Below are 17,532 nucleotides of genomic sequence, written 5' to 3' on the forward strand. Positions count from 1 at the left end.
CTTTGTGGAGGGGAGGCAAACAACTGATAACATTAACAGAACACCGAGGATCCAGAGGGAAGCAAAATGCAAGAAAATACCATTGTTGTAACAAAAAATGAATACAATCAGCACTCATTTTGAAACAGTTTGTTTTGTCACGTTTCCTTTGCTTACCCTTAGCAAAAGCTACTAACAGTTCTGATCTTTTGGAGAAACTGGTCCTGTGCAGGTAATACCTCAGCTGCCTGTGAATGTCCAAAGAATATAGAATCCTTTGTTTTGTGAATCTGGGAAGAATACATGGAGATGGATAGCTTGATTCAAAGTCAATTCTGAAACCACCTTAGGTATACATGAGGAATTTGTTTTAAGGGCAATCCTGCCCCTGTTGAAGATAAAAATGATTCCTTGAACATTGGAGCTTGAAGCTCAAATACATGCCTGGCAGCCAGAGGTAAAAGTGAGAAGCAGCGTGATTTTTCATGTTAAAAGCCTGAGTGAGCCGACACTGCTGGTTCAAATGGTACAACAAGGAGTTTTTAAAGTCCAAATTTCAAGTTCCAGGGAAGGACAGGTTCCCTTCTAGGCGGTCTGAGGTAAATAATCCCTTTAAAAAAAACAGCTTCAAGTGTGGGTGAGAGTAAATTGGGGGCAGACATGGGAGGCAGGCTAAAATAGCAGAAGCATGAACCATGAAGCTGGAGTAGGATAAGCCTTTTTTGAATAGGTATGAGAGATACTACAAGTATTTGAGATGTGGCTGCTTGTGAAGATGGAATATCTTTTGCAGGCACCAGAAAAAAAAATTACATTTAGCTAAATGAGACTTCCTAGTGTTTGGTTTTCTGTCCTCTTTCAGAATGGATATAACACCTGGTGCATAATGCAGAGAGGCCTATGTCCAAAATCCAGTCCTCCAAGCTGTGAGCTTGTGGGTTGTCGGGTTTGGGCAACTTATAGACCCTTTATTCTGGGTAAGAACGTCCATGATTAGTGACAGAGTTTTGGTCTTCCTCCTACTGAGTGACAGGATGAGGAGGAAGAACAAGTGTTGCCTTGGCCAGAAAAGGTAATTAGGATATTTATTTGGGCCTGTCTGACCCCACTTTTAGACTTACCATGGGGATAAGGGGTATCAGTGAAAAGGCATACATTAAGAGGTCTGTCCATTTGAAGGAAAAACTGCCTGCTCTCCATAGTGCTGTTTACCTGGTTTTGGAGCTGTTTATTCTCTGAAGAAAAAGATGTTCATGTCCAGAATCCCCCAACGGTGAAGGAAATTCAGAAAGATCTCCCTTTTAAAGCATCCACTCATTAGGGTCTACGGGAGTACGGCTCAAAGAATCTAAGGAGACTGTCCTCCTCCAAGAAGTAGGATGCTTTTGTTGTCACCATGATTTGCTGTGCCAATATACAACTATTTACAGCCAGTCTGAATAGGGATAAAACTGTGTGCCCTCCTTATGTACCACATAATTGTGGCACTGTCTGTACAAACAGATTCCCAGAGTCAGCCTATCCCCCAAGGCCTTCACAGAAAAAAAAAACTGCCAGCATGTCTTTATAATTTATAAGCTGTTTTGCCTGCTACCTGTACCACATTCATTGGCCTCTAAGGCTATTCTAAGTGCACCTCCCAGGCTCTGTTTGAGCTGTTTGTAGTTAGAGTGTAAGCTGTCTCTAGAAAAGAGCTCCTGGGATGGCACTCTCACTCTCCCACCACAAGAGGTCCTTTTTAGGCATGGTAATAGATAGAACACGGTTTCTACAGGCTAAAAGTGCTGCACCCAAATGTTATTTAGAAACAACTGCAGTTACCCCATGTAAAGCTTTGCCTTGCTGAAACATTGTGTCTGAACTGAAGGTCTCTGAGGAATTTTGACAGAAACGCTACTTCTCCTGAAAATTGAACCCTTTCTGGTGCACAGAATCTATGACTGCCCCCAGGACGATAATTGTTGTGCTAGGTTATAGTTGTGACTTCTGGAGGTTGAGGGTTAGGTCTACCTTCTGAAAGCAATCCATGACGATTTGCATGGCTGTCTGAAGTTCTAGGCGAGACTTTGCCTGAATCAGACAGTTGTCAAGGTACAGATAAATATGGACATCTACTGTCCTGCAGTAAGCAATGATTGATGCCAGACATTTGGTGAAAACGCGGAGTGGTAGACAAGCCAAATAGTAAGGCACAAAGTTGGTAATTTAACTCCCCCACCTGAAAGTATAGGTACCTCACACAAAGATAGGCATCCTTTAGGCCTAGAGTCACCATCCATGTCATTCGAAAGATAAAGGGGGGTGACTTTTGTCAGGTTAACCTCGAATTTGGAAACATGACGGAATTTACTTGATCTTAAAAGCTCTAGGATAGGCCTCAAAGTTCCTTCTTTTCAACGCATGAGCAAAAAGTCTTGAGCAGAACCCTGGGCTCCCCTTTTTAGGCACACCTTTTCAATAGACCCTGGAGTAGCAGATCCTTTAGAATGTGAGGCAACTTATCTTGAATTTTTGGGGGAGGCAGACTCCGTAGAAAGGGGGGAAGTTTTCCAAAAACTGAATATAGCCAAGCTCAATGCTTCCCACTCCCACTTCTATTTATCTAGCAACTGTATTTCGCCTGCTTGCTGATACATTGTTACTGTTTTTCTGCATTTATTCTGTTTTTGCACTTGTTTCTCAATTTGTTACTTTTAAAATCTGTAACTGTTGCAAATTGTTTGTGTAGGCTGTGATAGCCGATTTATAGCATTTATAAGTGTTTACTGTATCTGTTTCTGCTTGTTTTCTGAAAAAAAAAAAAAAAAAAAATATATCTCTTGTTTTCCCGCCTTACTAAGCTAGAATAGTCCAGTTTCAGAGCTTGCTGATCCCTGGGCTTTGTTTGCAGTTCCTGTTACTGAATCTTTACCTAATTTGGAACAGAGGAAGTTCCCTTGCTTACCAGTGGGAGTGGGAAGCATTGAGCTGCCTGTTGGTCCAGTTTTGTGAGGTTTCAGCCAGCAACTTGTAGTTTATTGGTCGTTTTGGGCCAGTTCCTAGCTTCTTTCAGCCCCCTGATATAAAAAACGCTAAACGCGCGTTTTTGGCTTGTACCTACTCAGCACAGATCCTCGTGGTGGCCAGCAGAGTAATCCAAGCTTCAGAGAGCTAAAAAAGCGACTTTACCTGATTTAAGTATAATTTTTGTGGCTTTCCACTTCTATTTATCTAGCAACTGTATTTCGCCTGCTTGCTGACACATTGTTACTGTTTTTCTGCATTTATTCTGTTTTTGCACTTGTTTCTCAATTTGTTACTTTTAAAATCTGTAACTGTTGCAAATTGTTTGTGTAGGCTGTGATAGCCGATTTATAAGTGTTTACTGTATCTGTTTCTGCTTGTTTTCTGAAAAAAAAAAAAAAAAAAAATATCTCTTGTTTTCCCGCCTTACTAAGCTAGAATAGTCCAATTTCAGAGCTTGCTGATCCCTGGGCTTTGTTTGCAGTTCCTGTTACTGAATCTTTACCTAATTTGGAACAGAGGAAGTTCCCTTGCTTACCAGTGGGAGTGGGAAGCATTGAGCTGCCTGTTGGTTCAGTTTTGTGAGGTTTCAGCCAGCAACTTGTAGTTTATTGGTCGTTTTGGGCCAGTTCCTAGCTTCTTTCAGCCCCCTGATATAAAAAACGCTAAACGCGTTTGCGGTTTAGCCTTGATTATGAGCTGCTACCGTTGCACACTAGGGCAGCGGTTAAGCAGATTTAAACTATTTGGGCTACCTAAATTCCACTCTTCAAATTTTCCCTTAAAGCTACCTTCCTCGAACTATACTACTGATCTAATCAGCGTATACTATAACTAAAAAGATCATCTCTACTTGACTCCAAGTAGACTATTCTCTATCTGTTAAGCCTAGCACTTGCTCCTACAGTACTTATTACCTTGATACGGTGCTCTTGTCATAGATAGTACCCCAAAAAGGCAAACCCCCATTTCTCGGTCATCCACGTCCCCCGGAATCTTCTTTAAAGTTTTTTTTTTTGTCTATTCCTTCTAGCATGTCGAGGGATCAGTTGCTAGTGTCCTCTCCTGCTCAGCTGGTGAACCTGGGAATATTGAGGCAATGTTACAATTGCCTCATGTACACAGACAACCCTCTCCTCCTCCCACAAAACACAAATACATGCGAGAGATGCAACTATACAGCCAAACTGGAGGCTGAGCTCTCAACATAGGACTGGCAAGACCAGTCAGGAGGAGAAGGTTACCACACACACTATAGACCCAGTCTCACATAGTACCATCACAACCTCAAATCATACACATAAACACACAAAGACATACTCGGAGGCTCTGATCAAAAATCTACCAAAACAGCAGAGGCCACCAAAGCAGACACCCAAACAACCACCACCTCAGAACACATCACCTGCAACACATAGACCTCACAGTCAGAGTGTCAAACAGTCACAGCCCTTAAGGCCAAACAAAATGCCAGACACACTAGTCATTGGTGACTCCATAGTCAGACACACTGGCGTCCCGCTCACCAGACTGAGTAAGGAGAAGGTCACAGTAAGCTGCCTGTCGGGCGCTAGAATCCGTCACATAACGCAAGCACTCAGGTCTCTCAACAGCAGGTACAAATACGACTCAGTCATTGTCCACGCTGGTGTAAACGACCTGAGACGTACCTCCTTGGACTACATGAAAAGAGACATCGAGGAGCTCTCTGATTATGTAGCCCAGGCAGGTATGACCCTGACCTTGAGCAGTATCCTACCTTCACCAAGAATGATGCCACAATACAGAGATAAGATGATCAGCTTTAACAATTGGCTTAAACACTGGTGTCATTCAAAGGGGATCCAGTGTCTGTCTGCCTGGGATGACATGCTGGACAAGCCACGCTGCCGCAAGGGGCGGCTTGCACCTGTCACCCTGGGATTCCGGATATTGGCAAAGGCTCTTGCCACCCCATAGTGCCTTTTTAGGCAAGGCTCAAATTCTAAACCTACCACCCTAGAACAGAAAAAGGAAATAAACTAAGGGTAATGCTGCTCAATGCCAGAAGTCTGAATCTCAAAATGCACGCACTCGAGGCCCTTCTCAGTATGGAGAACATCGATGTCTGTGCTGTGACAGAAACCTGGTTCAAGGCTCCTGAGAGCACCCCAGCACTATCAGGTTTTACCTCATATCATGCGTTCCGGCCCCAAAATCCGGACAATACCAAGAAAGGAGGGGTGTATCCATATTCATCAAGGACTCCCACACCTCAAGACTGGTTGCGCACGATGCATCGGAGACCATCCAGGTGCAATTAACCATAGGCAAGACTGCTCTGCAAATTGTAGCATGTTACAGGCCACCCTCACAAACTCAGGAACCTCACATGGCCTTCCTGAAAACACTAGAGGGATAAATGTATCACCAAACACCATCATACTAGGTGACTTCAACTACCCTAATATAGACTGGGAACACTACTCAAGCCCAAACACCCTAGCCCAAAAGTTCCTGGAATTCATAAACTCAAATGCCATGGAACAACTAGTTACCATCCCCACAAGAGGAGATAACATACTTGACCTCATCATCACGAACATGGGAGCACAATGTTCAACACCGGAAGTATACCCCTCACTGGTGAGATCAGATCACAAACTAATCGCGCTGGAGGTCCTCATCCCACCCCCACCTGAAATAAAAAAGACCACAGTAAAGAACTTCTCGAAAGCCGACTATACACTTCTAAAGACTAGTGTGGTCTCCTTTAAGGCCCCCGAGCAGGCGGAAAACAGTACACATGCCGCTGAATCACTTACAAATGCCTTCTACCAGCACCTGCAGGACTGCATGGATAAGGCAATCCCAAGCAAAACAAAGACTCTCTGTACCAAAGGCAAGCGTCCAGTCTGGTGGACCCCAGCCATAAACAAACTCTACAACAAAAGGAGGAAGCTACTACAAGATAGAGCAAAATCCTTAAAAGGTAAGACACCCTTGATCACTATAAGTAAAAAACTAAGAGCTCTCATAAAATCATCCAAAGCAAATTTTGAGAGAAAAATAGCTAAAGACTCAAAAGACAATCATAAGGCCTTCTTTAGCTATGTTAGAAACCTGGGAGGAAACTCCCAGATATGCTCAGAACTAGTTCAAAATGATGTGAAGATTACTGATCCTACGGACATTGCCAACATACTGGCTGACAGGTTCAGTGCAAACTTCTCCCCCACTCCCCCCCAAAAGGAGAGATATCTATACCAAATGATTGCAGCCCCCTAAACATCTCCAAAGCCCAAGTGAGAACTGCTCTCTCCAAAGCAAAAAACACAGCATCCATGGGACCTGATGGTGTCCCCGGCTGTGTGCTCCACGAACTCAATGAGGAATTAAACCCACAGCTAGGACAGCTGTTTAATCAGAGCCTTACCTCTGGATACGTGCCAGGAGTGGCGCACTGCAACTGTGGTCCCACTTCACAAAGGCGGTGCCTCCACCGACCCTGGAAATTACCGGCGCATTAGCTTGACAAGCCTTATCTGCAAAGCCATGGAGAGGATCATAATGGACCTCATAAATAAAGACATAGGGAATTTGCAGACTTTGGATCCAACCCAGTTTGGCTTTGTCAAAGGCAGATCATGCCTTCTAAACTTGGTTGACTTTTGAAACAGTCACCAAAGCCATTGATGAGGGAAAGGCAGTCCATACAGCCTACCTCGATCTGGCGAAGGCCTTCGATACAATACCCCACTCGGGTATCATTGAAAAACTCATCAGCTTAAATATTAACCCATACATCACAAGATGGGTTGCAAACTGGCTGAGTGACAGAACCCACAGGGTCAGAGTTGCTGGCGCCATGTCAGACTCAAAGCCTGTCACAAGTGGTGTCCCACAGGGCTCAGTCCTAGGCCCACTCTTGTTTGGCATCTACTTCTCAGTACAAGCAAACACAGGAGGGTTATGGCTGACAAAGTTTGCAGATGACTGCAAACTGGGCCATAGTAGAAAACACATCTGACACAGATATCCTTCAGAAGGGTCTCACAGAAGCGGATAACTGGTGCCAGAGCCATGGCCTAAAGTTAAATGCCAAAAATGCATAGTCATACCCTTGGGAAAAACAAGGTTACCCCTAGCTACCAAATAGGTGGCAATCCACTGAGCACAGAAGAAGTTATCAGGGACCTGGGGACCCAGGTTGATAGTAGTCTGTCATTCGACACCCATGTAGCTAAAGTAGTTAGGAAGACCTTCTACATTGCCCACCTTATCATGAAGGGATTCTCATCTAGATCAAGGGAGGTCATTGTCTCCCTCTACTCATCACTCATCAGACCAATGATTGAGTACAATGCCCCATTCGAATGTATCTGACCCGACACTTGCAGCAGCTGGAGAGGCCACAAAAGTTCCTCACCAAAAGGATAAAGGGTCTCAAAAATCTGTCCTATGCTGCCCGACTGAAAGAACTCCAGCTCTATTCAGTCGCTACCACTTGCTCAGAGGTGACCTTTGCCTAACATACAAGGCCATGTCAAACCCAGATTTGATGAATATGCTTCACCTCAAAAATCTAGATCCGTCAGAGCCACAAGGGCGGGAGACTTAAACCTCGACATGGCTATTAATAGGGCGTGCTGGAGGGATAGATTCATCACCCAAAGACTCCCTATGCTGTGGAACAAAATCCCGGTATATGTGAGGCAGAGCACCTCGCTGGCCTTGTTCAAGAGAAATCTTGACCAATGGATGGGAGATCGCAGATATACCCCAGGGATTACCTCAGTGTCACTGCTCGACAGAGGCACAGCAAAATAATGGGTATAGTTCCCCATACTAAAGGGGTGGCGTAAGCCACAAAACTATGGGCTAGGCTTGTAAATGCCCTTGGGCAGATAGCCTAGTATGAACCTATGAACCTATGAACCTAATAGATATTTCTCCTGAGACAAGTGGTAGATAGCAGATAGTTGCCCTGCTTGGGGGGTGGATTGGGTTGGTATTTGGGGGAAGGGGTGAGGTACTGAATATACTCCCAGCTGCTCCATGGATGGGGCAAGATCCTTAGATTCCACAGGTTTTGAACATTGTTCTGTTTGCCACCTTCACTCCAGCCTTGGTCCTTCCTCTTTAGTCTGTCTAGTCCTGTCATGTTTACACAGAACAGGCCAAAATTTAGAGGGCCAACTCCTGTTATATCTAGGAATGGGAGATGTGTAGAATTCTTTGACCGGTTTCATTTTTTTTTCCCTTTCTTATTCTGTTTATCAAATACCTTCTCAAACGAAGGTCCAAAGCAGCATCAAAATGTTCGGATCTGACCTGGTCAGAGAGAGAGACAGAGAGAGAGAGAATGGGTTCGCAGTCAGGCATGTCTCCAAGTAACAGACACCATAGCAGCCACCCTGCATGATGCATCAAGAGCATCACAGTCACATTTCAGTGCGTGTTTGGACATTTGGAGGGGGATATTACATAGGTCCTGGATGTTCCTCTGAAGGCTCTTTTCTTGCATATCCTCTGCCTAGGACATAATTTGTTCCTGTAATGAAACAAGGTATTTCAGCATATAAAACTATTGAAAGACCTCATGGCCAGGGTGGCTGGAGCACAAGTATTTTTACTGCAATGTTGCAGCAATCTCTTTTTCCTGGTATTTGGTAGGAGATTCTTGGATGCACACCCAGAAGCTTCTTTAGGAGATTCTGTAGCTCTGCCACTAGGTTTTTATAAAGGTGATTACTTATATAAAGGTGCCAGAATCTTAAACAGCCTTCTTAGCAGGAGAGGGGTGGGGTGCTGTAGTCAGAGTGCAGAGTATGTCCTGAAATGCATTATCCAAGAGTACATGAATTGGAGGAACTGTCAAATGCCGAGGAGTGGGAAGTTTCAAAATCTCTCTAAAGGAAGTCTGGCATTAACAGAATTCCCTATACTCCTGTGAAGGATGTCCAGAAGGATAAATCCTCAGGAGCTGAAGCTGAAGACATTGAGTCATAAGACTCAAAAATCTTAAAAGGTCTGTGGGGGAAGATGTTCAACGTATGTCAATTCCTACTCACCTTCCAATTCCAAGGAATCAGAATCTCCTGGGGGGGGGGGGGGGGGTTGTCCCCTTCCCTTTTCCCAGGAAAAGTTTCTGGCACAGGATCCTTTTGTAGGGTAGGAAGTTTCTGACACATGATCCTTTTGCAGTGTAGGCTGCCTGATTTTTAAGAAATCCATGAAGTCTTGAGTCAGCCTAAGTCCTGTAAAGAGACCTGAGAAGAGGCAGTAGACTGAGGCAGCAGTGACTGGGGCAAACCTGAAGGCTTTTTAGCTTTGGTAGCCCAGGGTGTAGGGGAAGTGAAGGCCTCAATGTCATGGACAGGAGGTCACAACCTCAATCTAGTTCCTTGGGATTTCAACCCCAACAACCACCAAAAGGTATACTGCCCTCACCCTCTGTCACTAGAATGCAGCTTCAGACCCAACAGACATCAGCCTAGTGTCAAACTGCAAATAAGGGGCCTTAGTTGTGGCAGCCACTGCAAGAGTCACACCAGAAGACCCCAAACTAGAAGTCAGACCAGAGAGATGTAAATGCACCTCACACGCCTCAGCAACATCACTTTGGGTCAACTGCCTGAACAAAACTTTCTCCAAATAACCCGACATCCATGTACATTTATTCTTACACCTCTTTAGAAGGACAGCATGGGAATCAGTGGATGTAGAGGCATGCAATGGGTCTGCCTTACTAAAATCCTTGTGTAGCTGAAGGAAAGTACAGTTTTGTACCTACCATAAATGTAGATGTTCGAGTGCTAATACAGCTGCAGTAATCACAGATGGGTTCTCTGCCATCAGGCAGTCCCTCGGTCGGCCGAATTCCAAAGTCTTGGTCCGGCGTCGGTTGTTGTCACTTTCTCTTCTGATGTCAGTGAGGCCAGAATATATAAGACACAGCCGACGTCATGTTCTTCAGTCTTTCTTGCCCCAGATGTCAGGTGCCCCCAGAAGGAAGGCAATACATAAACTATGCTTATATGAATACATACAAGTAATGCAATATAATCCAAAATAAGTGGTTGCAAGCAAATAAACCAAAGAAGGATAACCCAGTCAGGTTGTATGAAGGGGTTGTTGGGCCCTATGCCTTTACCAAGTGGGGAAGGAGGGAGGGAAACCTGTACTGCAGCTGTATTAGCACTCGAACATCTACATTTATGGTAGGTACAAAACTGTACTATGTTCATCGTGCATACAGCTGCAGTAATCACAGATGGGTAGAGACCCAAAGCTACGCACAGGGTGGTAGGTACTAGGAGGAACTGGGTTGAGCCAGAATGCCCTGCAAAACAGCAGTGGCAAAGCCTGCTCTTGTTCTGGAATATAAAGGCAGGTGGTAGTGTTTTGTGAAGGTATGTACAGAACTCCAAGTGGCTGCCTCCAAAATATCTTTGGTAGGAACTCCTCTGAGGAAGGCTGTAGAGGTAGCTGTGGCCCTGGTGGAGTGAGATCTGATACCTGTAGGAACAGATTTCCCATGACAGGAATAACAAAAACGTATGCAGTGGCCTATCGACTTTGAAATAGTCTGCTTGGAAACTGGCTTCCCTTGAGCCCCTACAGCATAGGACACAAAGAGTTGTTCTGTTTTCCTGAAGGACTTTGTTCTGTCCAAATAGTAACGTAGCTGCCTATGGATGTCTAAAAAATGTAGTAGCCTTTCCCCTTTGTTTTGAGGATTGGGGTAAAAGGTAGGAAGGTGTATGGCTTGATTTAAAGCTACCCTGGATACCACTTTAGGCATAAATGATGGGTTGGTACGAAGGGCAACCCTGTCCTGATGGAAAATGAGGAAGGGCTGCACCGCCATGAGGGCCTGTAGTTCCGAAACTCTACGAGCTGAAGTGATAGCCAGAAGGAAGGCAGTTTTCCAGGACAAATATTGCAAATCTGTTGAGGCAGCTGGTTCAAAAGGAGGCAATGTTAACTTTTCTAGTATGTAATTAAGATCCCAGGCTGGTATTGGTTGTCTCCTTGGTGGTCTTATATTCTTAGCCCCTCTGAGGAACTGTCGTAAGAGTGGATGAGAAAATAAAGGAGGATCCGTGTTGAATTCTGCAGAAATGGCTGAGGCATGGATTTTTATGGAAGAAAATGAAAGTCCACTGTTCAGCAGCTCGAATAGATACTGTAATACCTGAGGCAAGTTCAGTTTTGTAGGGTCCTGGCCTTTTTTCTCATTCCAAGAACAAAACCGCTTCCATTTTGCGGAGTAAGCTTTTCTAGCAGATGGCCTTCTGGCCTCCAAAATGACATCCTGCACCTCCTTGGAGAGTAGGGTCTGTTGTGGTGTTAAGGGATTTTCCATGCAGCGAGATTGAGTGTTTTCAGCTGACTGTGAAGAGTTTTGTAGCTGTGCTGAGTCAGCAGGAGAGGCATTAGAGGCAGTGACCAGGGGGGAGTATGTGTTAGGCTCCTCAGCAGTGGGTACCAGTGTTGCCTTGGCCAATCTGGAGCAATCAGTATCATCTTCGGTCTGTCTGCTCTTGCTTTCAAAAGCACCTTGGGCAGAAGAGGCAGAGGTGGAAATGCGTAAACTGTCCATGCTGTCCAACTGAATGAAAGGGCGTCCACTCTCCAGGCCTTTGGATGGAAGGTCCTCGTGCAAACATTTTTCCAATTGATGATTCCTGTGGGAGGCAAAAAGATCTATGTCTGGCCTCCCCCACGCTTGGATTATTTCTGTAAACACCTGAGGATGCAACTTCCATTCGTGTGGATCTGTCATATTTCTGCTTAAATTGTCTGCCAGCGTGTTTTCCAATCCTGGCAGGTACTGTGCTTGAAGTTCGATTTGCCATTCCAGAGCCAACTGCTTAAATTGTCTGCCAGCGTGTTTTCCAATCCTGGCAGGTACTGTGCTTGAAGTTCGATTTGCCATTCCAGAGCCAAGTTCCAAAGAGTCATGGCTAGTCTGCACAAGGGGTATGAATGTGTTCCTCCTTGTTTATGTACCACATTACTGTGGTGTTGTCTGTTCTTATTAGTAATTGTCCTGGATGCAGGAAGTCCTTGAAAGCTGTAATTGCATTTATTACTGCTAGCATTTCTTTTTGATTGATGTGAAGGTGCTTTTCCTTTTGGGACCATTTGCCTGGATGCACCTGTCCGTCATGTGCGCCCCCCATGCGTAATCCGAGGCGTCTGTTGTGATAACTTGCTTTGCTTGAGGCTTGCAGAATGGGAGGCCTGTGTTTGCTTGACATGCTTGGGCCCACCATAGAAATTCCTTTTGCAAACATGGGATTATTGGTATTATTGTTTCCAAACTGTGACTGTGCTGAGACCATAGGTTTTTTAGGTATCATTGAAGTTTCCTCATATGCAGCTTTGCACATGGGATTAAAAGAATGCAAGATGCCATGAATCTCAGAGCCTGCAGGATTTTCCTTGCAGTAAGCCTGGTACTTTTTTCTAGTATTTTGAAGTACTGAGATAGTTGCCCCTGTATTTCTGGCGTAAGGTAGGCCATCTGGGTGTTTGTGTCCAAGTTGGCACCCAGGAAAATTATTTTCTGAGATGGTGTTAGCCTTAATTTCTCTTGGTTGATTGTGTATCCCAGAGCATGCATTAACCGTGTCACATATGCCAGATGTTCCAGAAGTATGTTCTTGCTGTCCGCTTGGATCAGGCAGTCGTCCAAATAAGGGTAAATTTGTATCCTTTGAAGTCTGCAGTAGGCAATCACTGATGCCAGGCACTTTGTAAATACTCTGGGCGCAGTAGATAAGCCAAAGGGCAATGCAGAGAATTGATAGTGGATTGAACCTGCAAGAAATCTGAGGTATCTTCTGCAGCTTTGTCTGATTGGGACATGCAGGTATGCCTCCTTGAGGTCCAATGTTACCAGCCAAAACCCCTTGCCCAGCATGGGAAGAAGTTGCTGTAATGTGAGCATCTTGAATTTTGGTGCAGTAGAAATGTGTTTAGGATGGATAAGTCCAAAATGGGTCTCCAGTCGGTTCCTTTCCTTGGTACCAGAAAAAGTCTTGAATAGAAACCTTGACCTTGTTCGTGAGTAGGTACCTCTTGAATAGCTCTCATGCGTATGAGCTTTGAAATTTGTAGTTGTGCCTCTGCCCTTTGATTCAGTGGCAGGTTTGGCATGCCTCTCATTTTTGGAAGAGTGTGAAATTGAAATTTGTAGCCTCTGTTTATAATGTCCAGGATCCATTTGTCTGTTGTGACAATATGCCAATTGCCTGCAAATAATGCTAGCTTTCCTCCCAAAGGTGCTCTCAGCTGAGACATGCTTGGCATGGAAATGAGGGAGTCATTGGGTTTGCTTCCTGTATTGTTGTGCACTGTCCTCGCCACCTCTTGGTGCTGGAGTTTGCCATTGTCGGCCTCTGTATGATCCTTGTGATTGCCCTCTGCCCCTTGTGCGCCTTTATCTACCTCTTTGGGGCTTGTCAGTGGCTGGAAAGGACCAGTTTTTTGGAGGCCAATTTCTGCTAAAACGTGGAGGTTGGACCTGTAAAAAGGCTTTGACAGTTTGCATAGATTTGGCTTTTTCCTCCATTTTCCGTAGTATCTCCTCAGCATTAGTACCAAACAGCACATCCTTTTGTAAAGGAGCATCTAGAAGTTTAGCTTTCACATGATCAGGCAAGTTTTGTTCTCTAAGCCAGGCATGTCTGCGAATGACTGATCCTGTAGCAGCCGCTCTACTTGAGGCCTCTAGGGCATCATAACCACATTGTAAAGTATGTTTACCCACTTGCTCTGCACTATGCATCATATCCTGTAACTCCCTCAAATCTGGTTGTTCAGGTTGAGACATTTTACTCCTTAATTATGATAACAGGAACTGTTGATATTTAAGCATATGAAACTGACAATTTACGGCCCTCATGGCTAGGGTGGCCGAGGTATATACCTTTTTTCCCCACCTTTCTAAAGATCTTGACTCTCTTTCTGCAGGAAGAGGGTTCTTGGCAGTGGAGGCCTTCAATCCCTTGGGGCCTTGTGAAATGGTTTCAGGGTCAGCATTATGGCTTTTGAAGAGAAATTGGTGAGAGTTAGGTACTCTGTAGTACCTATCAGGTTTGACTGGTGCAGGAGGCAGAGAATCCGGGTTAAGGCAAGCCTCCGAATAAACATCATCAAGTATGTCCAAAACAGGGGGTATCGCCAGAGGTCTGTGTTGAGGTAACAAAAGAAATTCCCTAAGTCTTTTCTTAGAATCTGAAAAGTCTTGGCCTTCCCAATGGAAGTGTTCCCTCAGGGTGTGCAAGGTTTCCCCAAAGGAAAAATCCTCAGGAGGGGATACAGAAGGGATGGACTGCTCTGCATCCGAATCCTCAAAAGGGGAGTAAGAGTGTTCCTCTACATCAGCATGTTCTGATAAAATGGATCCCTGATCAGAAGAGGAGAATCTTCCTCCACTCTGGGCCTCTTGTCTGGAGGGGGTTGAGAACCTCTGATAAGAGTAATTAAATCCTCAGCCATTTTAAGCATCTGTTTTTTAGGCATGGGACCTGGGGATGGGCCCTGTGCAACAGGCCTCTTGGGATGCCTGGCTGCTTTGGATTTAGTAAAGGCCTTAATAGAAAAAGAAGATGAGGGTCTAAAGACACCATGAGTGGAGGTGGACCTGTCCACATTAGTAGGCTCAACATTAGCAAAGGCTTCGGTGGTTGTAGTCTGGGAAAGGGCCGAGGTCCCAGCGGTCTCGGGTACAGAGGACACCGCCAAAGGAGTGTCGTCGGTAGTCAGGGACTGCAAAGGCGTCTCGCTGAGAACCGGACCACGTGTAGCCTGTTTTAGGGTGGTGTCGGCGGGGACCGCGGGCCTCGCATGTCGGTCCTTCTCCTTGCGTTTTTTGGACAAAACGGTAGTCGGAGTGTCCGACGACATCTTATAATCGAAAGCTTTACCAAAATAGTGTTGGGCGAACTCCACCCGACGCTTAATAGTGAGTTTATTGAAGGTAGCGCAAAAGCGACAGCCCGAGACGTCGTGGTCTGGGCCTAAACAAGGTATGCAGAGGGAATGGAAATCCTTATGTGGTATTTGCTTCCCACAAGAAATACAATTATTAACTTTTTCTGACATCGGTCTGAGGCAAGAAAAGGTTCCCCAACGGGGTACTTAGCTTTAATGAAGGCTTCGGTTTCCAAAATTTTCGTAATTCAGGAGCTGGCCGACCGGCACTTGCGAACTGCTTCTGCTTCGGGCACCGCACGGCAAAAAAGACAGAAGAACATGACGTCGGCTGTGTCTTATATACTCTGGCCTCACTGACGTCAAAAGAGAAAGCGACAACAACCGACGCCGGACCAAGACTTTGGAATTCGGCCGACCGAGGGACCGCCTGACGGCAGAGAACCCATCTGTGATTACAGCTGTATGCACGATGAACATCTTGGCCCTGCCCTTAACGGTCTTTGAAATTAACCTCACACTTTACTGACAATTAGCAATATTGTGCTGAAGGCCTGGACAAAATAAACAATGTGAGCGAAAACGTATATGGGGAATCTGCATCCCACAAGAAAAATTATTAACTTTCCTGAACATTAACAAGAAAAAAAAAGTTTTGAACAGGGTCCTTATCTGAAGGCATCTGTAAAGTACAGTTGTGCAAGTCCTACCTACCTGTAACAGTACATGGCCAAATTCCTCAATGCCTAAGTAGCATTTTAGGTTATCTGCCAAGGTAACCCAGTACTGGTCAGCTTTCAAAAAGCTCAGACTCCCTTTCTTCCTATGAGAACTGATTGGAAGAGTAGCCTTCAACTATTGCAGAGAGCGACAGGGTTCAAGGGTTTTTCATTTCCACAAAGGACAGCAAAGTACCTGAAGCCAAAAATATCTACCAAGATTAAATTCACAGCCAATCACACCACCACATAAAAAACAAATCCGACAACAACCACCAAATCAAAGAGGTTGAAACCTACCTAAACAATGGCAATCTGGAGGATGGCAGGTGGTGCTGCCACAGACAGTGTGGAATTCGAACATCTACTGTTACAGGTAAGTAGGACTTACGCAAGTGTAATATGTTCATCATTCCCACTACTTTAGTAGCAGTTTTGAGTAGATTCCCAAATCTTCCCCTACCTAGGAGGTGAAAGGACACGGATCCAGGAGCCTCTGGAGAATGGACCTAGCAAAGGACCCCGTTTGTAGTGCTTTGTGACGGTATGAACAGACAAGCAGGTTGCTACCACTAGAATGCCTCCAGAGTCCACTTCTTTCCAATATACCATTGAAAGGGTTAAGGCCATAGTTGAGTGAGCTTTAACCTTACCTAGAAGAGATTTACCATGGTGGGACTAACAAAAAAACAGCAAAAGATGAACATCATACAAGAGTTTGATCAGTAACAGGTTGACCTTTCTTTACTATCATATAGGTGGCAAGCAGCTGTTCAGCATTCCTGAAGGACTTCATTCTCTTAAGGAAGTACCTAAGCCGCCTGTGCATACCCAATATAAAGCAGAATCTTTTCACCTTTTTTTTTTTTTTTGATCAGGACAGAATACTGGGAGATTGATTGTTGATTCAAGGTAAATTCATAAAAAACTTTTATTATGAATGATGGATTAGTGTGTAACACAATCATGTCCTTGTGAAAAAATCAGATAGGGCTGACCTATCATGAGACCTTGCAGCTCAGAGACTCGCCTTGCAGATGTCAGAGCAAACAGTAAAAACAATCTTCCAAGTAGTGAATTATAAATCAGCATGAAAGGCAGCTTCAAAAGGAAACAAGGTAAATTTTTCAAGAAAACAAGTTGTGATTCCAGACAGAAGGGAAGGAATTTGCTTTAGAGGGGAATTCCCATACAACACAAAAATAGATAAAAGGTGTGCGTGTGTGTGTGTGTGGGGGGGGGGGGGGGTACATGGGAAGACCAACTCAGATGGCAGCAAGACCCAATTTTTAAAAAACATCTCTAGGTAGCTCACACAAATATTTCAAAACCAGATGGGTCAAAACCCTTTAAGGACTACTGTTATTGGCTAGGCACCATCTAAAAAAATTCTCTTGCACTTCTAAACACAAGATTTTCTAGTTGCAGGTATTTTACCTCCTTAAAAACCTGTCACATATCCTCATGAAGCAAGTGTCTAAAAGGTACCAAAAATGAATAATCCAGGCTGTCAGCTGAAATTGCTCTAAGTTAGGGTATACAATTCACCCCTGATGCTGTGTGAGCAGATTAAGTCTGAGGAAGCTTGTGATAAATGTCCTTAACCAATTCCATTACAAGGGAGAACTAACTTTGACTGAGCCAAAAGGGGGTTACCACAATGATCTTTGGTAATTATTTTTGAATCTTTAGAAATACCTTGGGAAACATTGGAAAAAGTGGACAGACATCCAGCAATGGGAATAACAGCATATATCCTCCAAGTATGGCTGTAAGGATGCATTGAACAGTTTTGTTTTTCAGTTGTCTATTTTAAAAGGAGGTGAACAGATCTACTCAAGATATTCCCCACAACTGGATAAAGTGCTGGAAGACATCCACATTGAGTTTCCACTTGTGAGGG

This window comes from Protopterus annectens, chromosome 6.part0, assembly GCF_019279795.1.
Source record: "Protopterus annectens isolate FY-2018-M chromosome 6.part0, PAN1.0, whole genome shotgun sequence".
Taxonomy (NCBI): domain Eukaryota; kingdom Metazoa; phylum Chordata; order Ceratodontiformes; family Protopteridae; genus Protopterus; species Protopterus annectens.